This window comes from Chlorocebus sabaeus, chromosome 26 (assembly GCF_047675955.1).
Source record: "Chlorocebus sabaeus isolate Y175 chromosome 26, mChlSab1.0.hap1, whole genome shotgun sequence".
Classification (NCBI taxonomy): Eukaryota; Metazoa; Chordata; class Mammalia; order Primates; family Cercopithecidae; genus Chlorocebus; species Chlorocebus sabaeus.
The window spans coordinates 53,378,416-53,392,784 of record NC_132929.1 but is presented as its reverse complement, the minus strand read 5'-3'; the positions used below and the strand labels follow the sequence as shown (position 1 = coordinate 53,392,784).

General features: G+C 37.0%; 1 protein-coding gene across 8 annotated transcripts in view; it reads left to right on the top strand.

The window, feature by feature from the left end:
* PEAK1 (pseudopodium enriched atypical kinase 1) overlaps positions 1–14,369 on the top strand; it is a 302,147-nt gene that overhangs the window by 103,505 nt on the left and 184,273 nt on the right. The window contains exons 3-4 of one of the 8 annotated variants that reach the window (XM_073012355.1): positions 2,952–3,061; positions 8,303–8,352. The exons of the other annotated variants lie outside the window; for them this stretch is intronic. The gene's annotated coding sequence lies outside the window, so the exon portion shown is untranslated. The remainder of the gene's footprint in view (positions 1–2,951; positions 3,062–8,302; positions 8,353–14,369) is intronic. 8 annotated transcript variants of the gene reach the window in all.

Genomic DNA, 14,369 nt, shown 5'->3' with positions numbered 1-14,369 from the left:
TTTTTAATTTGTACTAGTTCTCTGTTATATTTATATGATCACATTATATGTGTAGCTATTTTAAAATCTTAATCCATTCTCCAACTTTAACTTTACATAAGGTAACCAAAATTTATTATATTTCAGGATGACCTAAATTCGTATCAAAGAATCTTAGTCACTAAGAGGGAGAGGCATAAGAAAGCGTGGGTATGGCGCAGCTGGATTTTCAGATCCCAGTTAGAAAATCATCATTAAATATATCAGCTGAGAAATTTGGTTTGTATATTATTGAGAGAAACCTAAATCCAAAGACTTCACAAACATCTTTTTTAAGATCAGTTCCAAAATAGAAAGGTAGCACTTCCTCTTGGAAACTTTCAAGTACCAAGAAAATGGAAACTTTACAAGGAGATGAACCGCTTCTGGCTTTTCAGTGGCCCCATAACTGTTAATTTACCCTCTCTATATAAAAGCCCTTGACAGCTGAGTTCCACCTATTTGCCATGGTCACACCAAGGAAAAAGTGTTTTATTAATTATTTTATTTATTTATTTATTTATTTATTTATTTATTTATTTATTTATTTGTTTGTTGAGATGGGATCTTGCTCTGTCACACAGGCAAGATCTTGCAGTGGCAAGATCAAAGCTCACTGTAGCCTACCACTCAGGCTCAAGCTGTCCTCCCGCCTCAGCCTCCTGAATAGCTGGGAATACAGATGTGTGCCACCACACTTGGCTAATTTATTTTTTGTAGAGACAGGGGTCCCTATATTGCCCAAACTGGTCCCAAACTCCCAGTCTCAGCAATTCTCCCACCTTGGCCTCCCAAATTGTTGAGATTGCAGGCATGAGCCACCACACCCAGCCGAGGGAAGGGTTTTGAGAGAATGTATTCTAGCTGTTTTTTTTGTTTTTGTTTCTTTTCCACATTATCTTTAGATTTCACTCTACTTGGGACCTAAGAACTGAATTCAATTTCATATATCACTGTTTGCTTCAAATTACTATATAAACACTAGTGAGATAAATATGTCTAGATTTTTTTTTTTTACATGGATTGTGGGTCTGATATTAGAGGTTGTTTGTTATGGTTTGAATCTGTGTCCCCATCCAAATCTCACATTGAATTGTAATCATCAGTGTTGGATGTGGGGCCTGGCGGAGGTGATTGGATCATGGGGGCAAATTTCTCATGAACGGTTTAGTACCATCCTCTTGGTACTGTCTTCACAATAGTGAGAGAGTTCTTGCAAGATCTGGTCGTTTAAAAGTATGTGGCACCTCCTATCCCTTCTTGCTCCTGCTTTTGCCATGTGTGATGCCTGCTCACCCTTTGCCTTCTGCCATGATTGTAAGCTTCCTCAGGCCTTCCCAGAACCAGATGCTGCTGTGCTTCCTGTATAGCCTGCAGCACTGTGAGCCAGTTATACCTCTTTGCCTTATAAATTACCCAGTCTCAGGTATTTCTTTATAGCAATGTGAGAACAGCCTAATACATTGTTTTTAGCTGGTATAAAAACATTATTTTGGCCGGGCGCGGTGGCTCACGCCTGTAATCCCAGCACTTTGGGAGGCCGAGATGGGCGGATCACAAGGTCAGGAGATTGAGACCATCCTGGCTAACATGGTGAAACCCCGTCTCTACTAAAAATACAAAAAATTAGCCAGGCGTGGTAGCGGGCGCCTGTAGTCCCAGCTACTCGGGAGGCTGAGGCAGGAGAATGGCATGAACCCAGGAGGCGGAGCTTGCAGTGAACCGAGATCACGCCACTGCACTGCAGCCTGGGTGGCAGAGCAGACTCCGTCTCAAAACAAAACAAAACAAAACAAAATAAAACATTATTTTGTTTTTTCGTTTGAGACAGAGTCTCACTTTGTTGTCCAGTGGTGCGATCTCAGCTCACTGCAGCCTCCGCCTTCTGGATTCAAGTGATTCTTGTGCCTTAGCCTCCTGAGTAGCTGGGATGACAGGCACCCACCACTATGCCCAGCTAATGTTTTGTATTTTTAGTAGAGATGGGGGTTTTCACCATGTGGGCCATACTGGTCTTGGAACTACTGGCCTCAAGTGATCTGCCCGCCTGAGCCTCCCAAAGTACTGGGATTACAGGTGTGAGCCATCACACCCAGCAATGTGGATCAATTTAATAATGCATTCACTCAGCAAACTTTTATTAAGCACATATTCTATTACCAAGAATTAGGAATACAGAGATAAATAAGAGATGTTTCCTGCCCTGAGGGTCTCATTGTCTGTCTCTAAAGTCTTAAACTTTAGCACAGAGAAATGTGAGGCTCAATTAGCTGGTCTAGATAAGGTCATTCAACTCCCAGATATGAAAAACAATGAACTACCAAGGCAAAGCACAAATTGTTGGTGTTGATAATCTATTTTATTTTGTCTAGAAAACCTTGGAAATAAGATTCTAGTAAACAGTGGAATTGTTTCTCCTTAGAGAATTTGGTAGTCATTACTCAATGTTTTAATAAACATTTCCCCAGGGTCTACTATTTGTAAGCATCATGATCAGCACTAGAGATATAAAATATATGAGATAGAGTGTTTTACTTTTGAGCAGGTCAGTGGGGGAGACAGCTATATATGCAAATAATTACAGTATGGTGGGGATAGACATTTTATCATTGAATTCTGTACCAAGTGATTTCTATTGGTAGGAGTGACACTAGGGAGTAAAGAGGGACTAAGGAGGTCAGGTAACAGTGACACTGGGCAATAAAGAGAAACTGAAGTCACAAGGCCAAAAATCCTAGGTGACTGAAGGAAGCAGCCAGTTTTGCCTAGGAGAGTCTTTCAGAAGCTTTTTACTTTTACATCGTGTATTAGCAATTTCAATGATGATTACCAAGAGAAAAACAAAAGTAAATTTTAAAGCACAAGAATATCTTTGTTACAAAGAAGGCATTTTGTTATTTATAATAAAATCTCATGTTGGTTCTGCTTTGTAGTTGACCTTTTAACGAATTTTTCATTGGGAGCAGCTTCCCACTTTGCAAATGAAGAAAGTAAACAAAGAACGAGTAAAAGATCATCCATAGTGATACTGCCAGAAACAGCGGTGAGTTTGCTCTGCTTTAAATGGGTGCATCTATAAATTTGGTATTAGAAGGTCTATAACATTAGAAGAGATAGCCTTGTAGGGTAGAACTACTTAAGAGGGATTGATGGTGCACAAAATTAGAAAACAGGGGTCCACATTCAATATTTTTATTTTATATATTGGCTAGTTGAAGTGGTTGGTGTTCTTATTCCTTAAAACCTATCAAAAAGTAAAACACTTCAAAGAACCTTTTATCTCAGTGTTCTAGGTCTGTCTATTAGCCAAAGTGCCCTTTTCCATTATTATCACAAGCTACTCTTAGAATCTTCTCTGCATCCAACAAAAATTTCCTGTCTGGCAGTTACAATCAGTTTTGGTTTACTTTACTTTCTTTTGTTTAAGAACTTTCAAAAATCAGTGATTAACTCTTTGGTTACTTCAGAGATAATGAGTATAATCAATATACACTTATTTTTCCTTATATTTGAGATTTTCTTCAACAATTCTGCTCCTTTTTAAAAAAAGGTGTTTGTAGATCACTCAAAAGATTTAAAGCCTTGAGTTTTGTAAGTGCTGCTTGGGCATGCTTTTTTTCGTTTTTTAAACTAGATTTGGGGCAAATTATTTCTTACCTTCCATTTGCCAGAATTTCACCTGTTATAGACCAGAATAATTTCTCCACCTTTTCTGTAAGAATAGTTTAAAAGGTAAGTGCTAGTAGGACATTAGATTAGAGTAGTTACTAAATTTCAAAGTATTATATCATAATGATTATGAATATTGTTACAGCTGGAGGCAGTCTTCTTTGGATCCTATTAGGTTGTCTTCTTGGTTCTAGTGCAAGGTGTGGCAAAGCTTTACTTTTGAATTAGCATTTTATATTTTTGCCATCTTCAGAGAGTTTGTAGAACAATGACCACATTGTTAGGTGGTTCGTGGTTCAGGAAAGCAAATACTAACTCTGACTGTAGTAGCTACCTGAAGCACCTGTTGGGGATTAGGAGGATTGTAGGGGACATTTGGTAAGGAGGGGTGTCATCTGTTAGCATCTGGCATGATTGCAAGCTGGGAAGGGAGTGAGTGGGTTTTGTGTTACTTATGCCACATGTGTGCTAAATTAATAAAGGAGAATTAGAATAGGTATTTCATCCCACTTATAAATTAATGAGTCATTCTTACCATATCCCTCTTCAGAAAATCATTCTCTCTGTTCACATACCTCCAGTGAGAAGTTCACTGCCTGCCTGAGATCCCACTCTGTCGTTGGACAGCTATGTTAGAAATTCTCCCCTGTAGTATAATTTTTCTTCCCATGCATTTATTACTGTGTGTATCAAACATTTATGAAACCCTAATGTAAGGGGTTTCTGGCAAGGGTTAATTATGAGATTTTGTGTCATTTATCCTTTTTGCCCATTTGAAAACTTTTAAGTTAAATATTCACAGGAAGTTGCCAATATAATACAGAGATCTCCTGTCTACTCTTCACCAGTTACCCCCAATCATAACATCTTGCAAACCAATATTATAATAGCAAAACCATAAAATTGACAATGGTATAATCCATAAACCTTATTCAGATTTCACTAGTTTATATACATTTGTGTGTGTGTATGCATGCATGCATGCAATTTTGTTACCTGTGTAGATTTGTCTATCAAAATAGTCAAGATACAGAACTGTTCCATACCTACAAAGATCTCCCTTATGCAACCCCTTTATAGTTACCGTCAGTCTTCCCTCCGCCTGCCAATTCCTGGTCCCTGGCAACCATTAATCTGCTCTCCATTTCTGAAATGTCATCATTTTGAGAATGCTATTTAAATGGAATCATACAGTATTTGTATATAGCCTTTTAGATTGGCTTTTTACACCCAACATGATTCCCTTGAGATCTATCCAAATTGTTACGTATATCAGTAGTTACGCTGGTTGGTGTTCTTTTTAATAATTACAGATATCTTTCCTTCTAAGACTTCAGTAAACATTTGCCTAACTATATGAACATTTGAAATATTATAAAAGTGATTAAACTTGTAGAGCTGTTCAATTTGAATTCAGTCATTTTACAGTGCATAGGATATCTCAGCTTTGATAATTTGTTGCTGAACTGTGAGGGTTAACGAGGAGTGGAAGACTGAGAGTCAGGAGACCCCATTCTTCTGTCTGTTTTTAACCAGCTCTGGGAACACATACTCATGATTCAATTCATTTGTGCTGCTGCTAATGTGGCCAAGGGTTGTCTCCCTGATAAGGTAGTTGTCAGGATGAAATGAGACATAAAAGTCAAAATATAAATTTACCTATAGCATGTCAAACAAAAATAAATGTACAAGGTACAAATGAAAAGGAAATATACCGAAGTATTCATTGTGATTGTGTCTGGTATAATGAGATTGATAACAATAGGTTGTTTAGTTTTTTAAAAAAGAATTTACCTTTATTTTCTAATTTTTCCATAATGAAGGCATATTTTATCTTTGTTTTTCTGTTCATAAAAATAATGCATACTTACTAAACATTGAAACATGACGGATATGTACACTAGGAAATAACTTACTGAAATTCCCCACCCAGGCTAACGATTTTGAACTCTTTGTTGTATTTGTTTTCTATGCACATAGTAAGCTTTTGTTATTATTGAAATAGAAAATGAGAATTTGCTGTGCATATTGTTTTGCATCTTATTTATTTATTTAAGACAGAGTCTTGCTCTGTTGCCCAGGCTAGAGTGCAGTGGTGCCATCTCAGTTCACTGCAACCTCCACCTCCCAGGTTCAAGCAATTTTCCTGCCTCAGCCTCCTAGGTAGCTGGGACTACAGGCGCATGCCACCGCTCCCAGCTAATTTTTGTATTTTTTAGTAGAGACGGGGTTTCACCATGTCGGCCAGGCAGGTCTCGAACTCCCGGCCTCAGGTTATCTGCCTGCCTCAGCCTCCCAAAGTGCTGGGATTACATGTGTGAGCCACTGCTCCCGGCCACATCTTATTTTTCACTAAGCTATCCTAAACATTTTTCCATAGGTATACATTTAGTTTCAATAGCTATATTGTTACTTCACTGTGTACATGTAGTATTCATGCATTTAGTCAGCTATTATTCATTGAATACTTGCTGCGTTTAAGGCACCATGGTGGGGAAACTACGATGAATAATATATGAAGCTTACATTTTTGTGGGAAGACAGGCATTAATAACGATTAATTTCTCAATTGACCATTTGATTACAAATGTTATAAGCACTAGGAAAGAGCAGTACAGGTAGCTATGTTAAGTGCCTATTAGAGAGACTTAACCTGCTTTGGGAACCAGAGAGAATTTTCCAGAGAAAATAACTTTGTGATAAAATTGAAGTATGTTTACGTAAGAATTAGGAAATGGGTGATGAAGGAATAGTACATAGATAAATAGAAGGCTGTTTGTCAAAATGGCAATCATATTTATTTGTGGGTGATGGCATTACAGAAGTTTTAAAAGTCTCTATTTTCTAATTTTTCTATGGTGAACATGTGTTTATCATTTGACTAAAATAGAAAAACTAAACCTGTTGGGTATGTAAATACACATGCACATAAAGAAAAACAAAACTGATAAAATATATCTCACAGTGTTAATACTGTGGTAGCATTACAGTTAGCGATTGGATTTTTTTAAACAGGGTTTTTAAGAGCAGTTTAGATTTACAGAAAAATTGAGAAGATGGTACAAGAGTTTCCATATGCCCTCCCCCCAATACACACATATCCTATCATATAGCTTCCCCTTTTATTTACATTTTATGGTGTATTTGTTACAATGAATAAACCAATATTGATACATTATTATTAGCTCAAGTTCATAGTTTATTCAAATTTCCTTAGTTTTTACCTATATCATTTTTTTGTTCCAGGATCTCATTCAGGATACCACACTTACATTTAGTTTTCAGGTCTTCTTCTTCTTCTCTTGTCTGTGATATTCTTTATTTTGTATGTTCTTGACAATTTGGAGGAGTACTGGTGAGGGATATTGTAGAATGGCCCTCTTTTGGGATTTGTCCAATGTTTTTCTCATGATTAGCCTCATGGGTTTTTTCCTGTACATATATATATAGTTGTTGTTGTTGTTGTTGATTTTTATTTTTTATTTTTTTCATATGTGTTTTTGAAAGGAAGACCACAGAAATAAAGTACCATTCTCATCAGATCATATCAAGGGTATATACTGTCAGCATGACTTATCACTGTTGATGTTAACCTTGATCACTGGCTGAGGTAGTGTTTGCCAGGTTTCTCCATTGTAAAGTTACTCTTTTCCCCTTTTCCATATACTACTCTTTAAAAGGAAGTCTTGGCCAGGCACAGTGGCTCACACCTGTTATCCCAGCACTTTGGGAGGCCGAGGTGGGCAGATAATCTGAGGTCAGGAGTTCGAGACCAGCCTGACCAACATGGAGAAATCCCGTCTGTACTAAAAAAAAAAAAAAAAGAAAGAAAGAAAAAATACAACATTAGCCGGGCGTGGTGGCGCATGCCTATAATCCCAGCTACTCGGGAGGCTGAGGCAGGAGAATTGCTTGAACCCGGGAGGTAGAGGTTGCGGTGAGCCGAGCTCGCCCCATTGCACTCCAGCCTGGGCAACAAGAGTGAAACGCCGTCTCAAAATATACAAAAAATAAATAAAATAAAAGGAAGTCTTTATGCACAGCCTATGTTAGGCTGCACTTCCCTAGAGGAAGTGAATAAAGTATTTGATTATTCTGCCTAGGAGATTTGTTTATTCTTCCTCATTTATTTACTTACTCAATTATTTATATTGGTATGAACTTGAAGACTCATTTTATACTTTGGATTTTAATACAGTACTACTTTATTTTATTGCTCATATTGTTTCAGCTTTAACCATTGGAAGTTCTTTCAGTTGCCTCCTGCGCCCCTTTGACATACCCATATCAACAAGATTTTGTGCGTGTATTTAAGCATTTAAAAAATTTTCTGACAATACAAAATGCCCCAGATTTATCTTGTGTATCTCCTGCGATAGCCCTAGAAATAGCCATTTTTGCCAAAGAGCCTTCCTTTTATTAGAGAATAGGGTAAGAAACCAAAATCTAGATATTATTTTGTTTTTGCTTAATATTCTTGTCCTACTTCTGGTTTTTCCATTTATTTTAAAAGACTTCTGATAAGCCAAATAGAAATTCTGTCATGTTAAATGTATTTTGGCTCATTAAATATCCATTTCTAACTACCTTGTCTTTCCCTTCCTTCTCCCTTTAGACATCTTTCAGCTAGGGTTGGCCCTGTGACACAGTGCTGGCCAGGGACATGTAAGTACAAGTCCACTGGGAAGAGCTTTCTTTCCGTAATCAAAAATCAAAACCTTATGGGAGATATTTTTAGGCCTTCAGCCTTCTTCCCACCAGGAATATGGAAATGATGCCTGGAGGTTCATCATGAGTATGAAAACAAATTCGAGGGAATGCACAGCAGATGGATAGAAGGACCCTTGTTTTGTGATGTCATTGATGACCTGCAGTCGAACCATTCCTGGTCTGCCCAGCCCCAGACTGCTGATTGCCTAAAATAAAATCCTGTGTGTTTAAATTGTTTTTACCTGGTTTTTCTGTAATTGTAGCCCCACACATAGTCTTAGCCAATTCAGTTATTTATTTGGTTGGCAGAATTGTTATTCGTTTATTTATAAAATACTTGTTGAAGACCTATGTGTAAGTCTTTGGAACACAAAGAAAGAAACTCTTACCAGTCAGTATTGGCTCCGTACTCTCTGAACCCAGGTTTAAAAATGATGTACAGAATAGGATAATTACATGAGTAACTATAATTAAAAATGGAATATAGTAATATGTGTCACTTAGTTGGTCATAGTTACCTGTCATCTGTTACTGTAATATATTTCTCTTATTGTGTTCTCTGTATCAGCAAAAGGTTTCACTATTTACCTAGTTTCAGAACAGAAACCCAGGAGTAGTACTAGTCCCTTTATTTTCTCCTAACTCCGCTCGCCCTGTTTTTCCTAGCTTGTAAAAATTTTTTGGTCCCATTTTCTTTATTTCCCTTACTCCTGCATTAATTATGACCATCATAAATTTCTCTCACACTGTTCATACAACTCTGTATACCTAGTAACACTATTCCTAGTATTCATCCTTCTCCACACTACTGACTAGACAGTCTTTCTAAAGGCACTTTAAAATCTTGTTTCTCTCTTCAGTAAAATTGTATATTGGCTCTGCATAGTCTTTAGCGTAAAGTTCAAATTTTTTCTCTTGTGAAAGCCCTTCAGGATCTGAACCTGCCTGGCTATCTACCTCCACCTTATGGCATTATCCCTATTACACAGTCCCCCCACCAGACACACACCTTATCTCATTCCAAACATTTAACAACTTCTGCCTTTAGTTTTCTTTTTCTTTTCTTTTCTTTTTCTTTTTTTTTTTTTTTTTGGAATTGGAATCTTGCTCTATTTCCCAGGCTAGAGTGCAGTGGTGCAATCTCAGCTTGCTGCAACCTCCGCCTCTTGGGTTCAAGCAATTCTCCTGCCTCAGCCTCCTGAGTAGCTAGGATTACAGGTACCTGCCAGCATGCCTAATTTTTGTATTTTTAGTAGAGACAGGGTTTCACCATGTTGTCCAGGCTAGACTTCGAACTCCTTACCTCAAGTGATCCGCCTGCCTCTGACTCGCAAAGCGTTGGAATTACAGGTGTGAGCCACTGCACCTGGCCTGCCTTTAGTTTTCTATGTCCTCATTTATTTCCAGACATTCCTTCAACCCTGAAATTCTTATTACTCCCAATGCCTCTTAGGCCTTAATTAAGACTTAGAGCTGGTCATTCAGAAAACTTCTGGATTCTCAACCTATCCCTGTCAAGAATTCCTGTACCCAGCCTCTGTTATTGCATAGTAACTATGGCAGTTTTCATACTGGAGATGCCTCTTGACTTCATCTACTTCCGTCTTCATTACCACCACTTTGTTCTAGGCTGCCATCATAATAACCTATTTAAATAGTCTGTCTGCACCTACTTTGATAACTTGTAAAATCTATTCTTTAACCAGTATCCAGTGATTTTTCAAACTACAGATCTGATAATTATGGTCCTGTGTTTAAAAAATGTTCTCTGGTTTCCTAATGATCTTAGGCTGCAAACTAATACCTAAAATGTCCTGCATAGGTTTTTTCCTACCTACCTACTTCTCAAGCCTCATTGAATTTTTGTTTGTTTGTTTAGTTCTTTAAACATAACATGCTCCCTCTCATCTCAGAACCTTTGCACGTGGCATTCCCCTGGCCGAAACATTTATCAGTTAGATTTCATCCTTCAGATCTCAACATTTCTTCAGGCTATCCGCAAGCCAGGTCTAGGTCAGATTCCTTTGTGATATGTTTTACTTTCCATGTCTTTTGCATAAACTTATATAGTTGAGCAAGCTGACAAACACATAGTTGCATTTAATTTTCAACAATGGTTGTAGCTCCCATCTAAAAGTAGCTTTCCTGCATGTGCCATTCTAGAAACCTTCAGTTGTATACAACTGGTCATTTCACTCATCTCATTCTACTCCTGTCCCGTTTGGACTTCAGGGTCCAAACTACTTAAATGTGGCTCTTGTTGGCACCCTAGGTTCCTTTGCACCAAAACCTTTTTTACGATCCAAGCCATTTGTTCTCCGGTTTTTAGTTGTGGTTTATTTTTTGTGCTTTGATATGAAACCTGCAGAGAAAGCTGTTGTTTACTTTGTTCAGAAAAGTTCTGAGTAATTTAAGTTCTGCTTAAACAGTGCTATGACCAAGCTAGGAACATAAGAGACTTGTAAAAGGAGTGACTCAGGGACCCCAGACTTAAAGCTATTAGTTCGAACTTTTGTATGATTTCATGAACTCCTGAAAAACATCCAGATTTGGCCATAAGTTTAAACATATATCACAAAGTCGTAGGCTCAAGCGTTCAAAGAGGCTTTAGAGTTACTGAGTTTTAGTCCAGCCACCTCTATTCAATGTCAGTTGGTTTCTGAATGTTCTCTACCACCCATACATAAGAGATTGTCTGCTTTCCATGTAGTGAGCAGAAACCTGTCTCCTTACAAATTTAGTCCACTAGTGTGGGTTCTTAGCACTGTTTGTGAAATGACAACTTAGGTATGAGAAGACAGCTACCATGTTCTCCCTAAATAGTTTTTCTCCAGGAAGAATAGCCACAGTTCCTCATATGTTCTTTTATTGTCCTGTTTGAATATTTAAAGTTTTGATTGTTTGAATGTTTTGGATTACTCACCACTATGTCCTTTTCCATTAGTATAAATAATAAAGGTGATTGTATATAAAACAAGTTAATAGTTTTTCATGGCAAATAGAAAATATGCAATGGCAAATTAGTTGTGAGACTATGAAATACTACTTGGTGTTTAGCTCACAGATCTAAAAAGCTATTTAGGCATTTTTGGTGGATTAAATAAAGGGTGGGGACAGAGGATAGTTGAAGGAAACTGGAATAGGTGATGATTTATGTAATGTGTGACCGCTTCCTTCACTTTCTTACACCATTACATTTGCATATTACTATCACTTTCAATCTGTCATCAGCTGTTTTATTTTATAAATGCAATGTATTCAACATTTTCAACCACCACATGTAGATTGTTGATTTTCTGGATGCTGTGAAGGTGTTGTTTTCTTTTTTTTTCCGTTGCTGGAAAATACACAATCTGCCATTAATTATAAAACTTGTGGCAGCCTTATATGTCATTCCTTCTATCTGTACAGAATACAGATTTACTACTTGCTGCTTCAATGAGGAGAGTCAAAAGCAGTGGTGGCAGCCGAACTTTCTGTGAACTTCAAAGTCCTAAGCATAATTTGTCAGGGGTGTCTAAGGTTTCTCTTTTAACTTTTCCTTTATCTTACTCTGGGATAAAAACCTCCATAAATGAGAAAAGACATATTCATCTTTGGTAATGACACAAACTTGTTTCTTTCTGATCTTTTGCCACTCAGGTGCTAAAGTATTAATATCAAAGAAAATTATAAAATGACTTTATACTAATTATTTTATTTGCAGCGAACATTGGAAAAGGAATATTCTCCTTTTACCTGGTATGTGTGGTTTTACTCCTACTCCTGAAATGCAGACATTTCAAATGGAATCTTTCCAATGTATAGCTTTTTCTGGATTTTTTTTTTTGGCTTTGATTTTGTATTGTATACAGTAAAATTTTTGCATGATGTCATCTTGTTGACCCAGCTTTGAGCAGAAGTTTTAGTATCCACAGCATCTCAGTAGTTTAGCTTGTTTTTTCTTCTCCCTCATTGTAACATTTGTTGAAAGGTGCAGGACCAAGAAAGGTCTTTGTGCAACATAAGCAAGCATTTAATTAAGGGGTAATGCCTATGGTACCAGAGTATGTGAAGTGAAACAGAGATGCTTAATCAGCCACAAAAGCTATTTACTGCTTCGTAAACCTCAGTGCTCAGTGTCATAAATATTATTACTGTTCTAGGACTTCAGAAAAGCAGTGAAATATCAAAACTGATTTTTCTCTACTGTTAAAGTATGGAAAGCTTTCCTCCTAATAGAACTTGTAATGAAGCTGACATTTTGGAGAAGCATACGTAACTGAAATTTATTAACTGGAATGTGATCAGAAGGGACTTAAATACAATGAGGGGTATGTTGAAAGTAAAGCATGGAGGATAAGGTTTTATCTCTATTAAGCCTGAAGTTATAGGGAGGAATAAGTCACATAATATTGCCATATATATTTCAAACGCCTACGTGGGCATGGACAAATAGATACTTTCCATCCATCAGCTTAAATCTTTATAGCAACTCTGTAAACTAAGTTGGTTCCAGTTTTACAAATGAGAACATGGAAGCTCAGAGAGATGAAGTCACACAGATGTGTCTGATAATGCCTATGCTCTTTCTAGTACTTCAAACTGTTTATTAGATGAAAGCTTGTATTAAAATAGCCTTTAAAATATTTTTTCTGTTGAATATCTATTAGTATACCTGAAAAGCTCAATTGTGCCATGTTAATTCTTAAATTTTTAACCTTTTATTTGTTCTGTTTTCAACATTTAATAAGCAGCTAGTATATTCCTAACACTAAGTATTACGAAGACTGTAACTAAATAAAGGACAAAAGTATCCTCAGAGTTTCCATAGTTAAGTCTAAAGGAAGATTTAAACTTGAGTTGTTGAAGAGGTCTTATTGACTCCTTCCCACTCAGTCTTCCTCCTCAGAGTTTACCAGGTAAATACCCTAGCCTATACACTCAAAATTTGAGAACAGAATCAAAGAGAGCAAGGTTCTCTTTTCTAGTACTTGGACTATTTGCCAGACCCTTTCCAAATTGTATCCCTTCTGTTGAGAGGGGGAAGTACATGCAAAAGCTCAAATGCATAATCCAGTTTTCTGAATATGATCCAGCTTACAAGCACAAATAAGGAACGAGTTTGTAGTCTTGTTGAAATGCCCTGATAGAGAGGAAATTGTGTACAGTGGAAACCTAGAGGAGGTAGTTAGCATAAGACCTCCTGAAGAGGAGAGGTTTTATAAATAAACTGACTGTTGAGAGAAGGCAAAGGAAAGCTGGTTAGTGAGGAAGCTAAGGGAAGGCTTTTGTGATGATTCTAATATTTTATTAACCCAAATGTTTATATCTTTTGATTGATTACACTTCTCTTTCCTTTGTTATCTACTGTCACTCTGTAGATCTTTTATTCTGGTAATGTTTTCAAAAGGACTCTATGTTCTTTGTGGAAATGTCAGCATTAGAAGTTTAAAAGCTTCAGTTGTTGATGCTTACTTAAGGCAGTTTAACCAAACATTGTGTCCAGTCCCCTCATTTTACACATAAAGAAGCTAAGGTCCAAATAAGCTGTCATACGCTTAATGTTAGATACGGTAAGCATCAGACCTGGGACTTGGCTTGGCTATTAGTCATGGTTTCTGTCCTGAATCTCTAGTTGAAAAATGCATGAAGTTACTTATGGTTTAATAATAAAAATAATTTATGTTTCCATTTGCTATTTTTCTTCATTGGCTTTAAGAGAGAAGTGATTGAAGAAATATGAAGCAATAGAAATATCTGACATAGTCTTATGGGCAATAATTTATTTAGGTAAAATATATGGAACCTTTAATTCAGAAGGTTCAACTTTCTAAAGAGCAGTCACTTAATTTCAAAAGATGTTTATGTACATGCCATCTTTCTAATGTATAATATAGTGGAAAGACAGCAAATTTAATAAAAAGCCTTATTCTGTGAGGTAATGTTGGCAATAGCACTTGTAAGCTCAGATTTATTCATACATTCTTCTT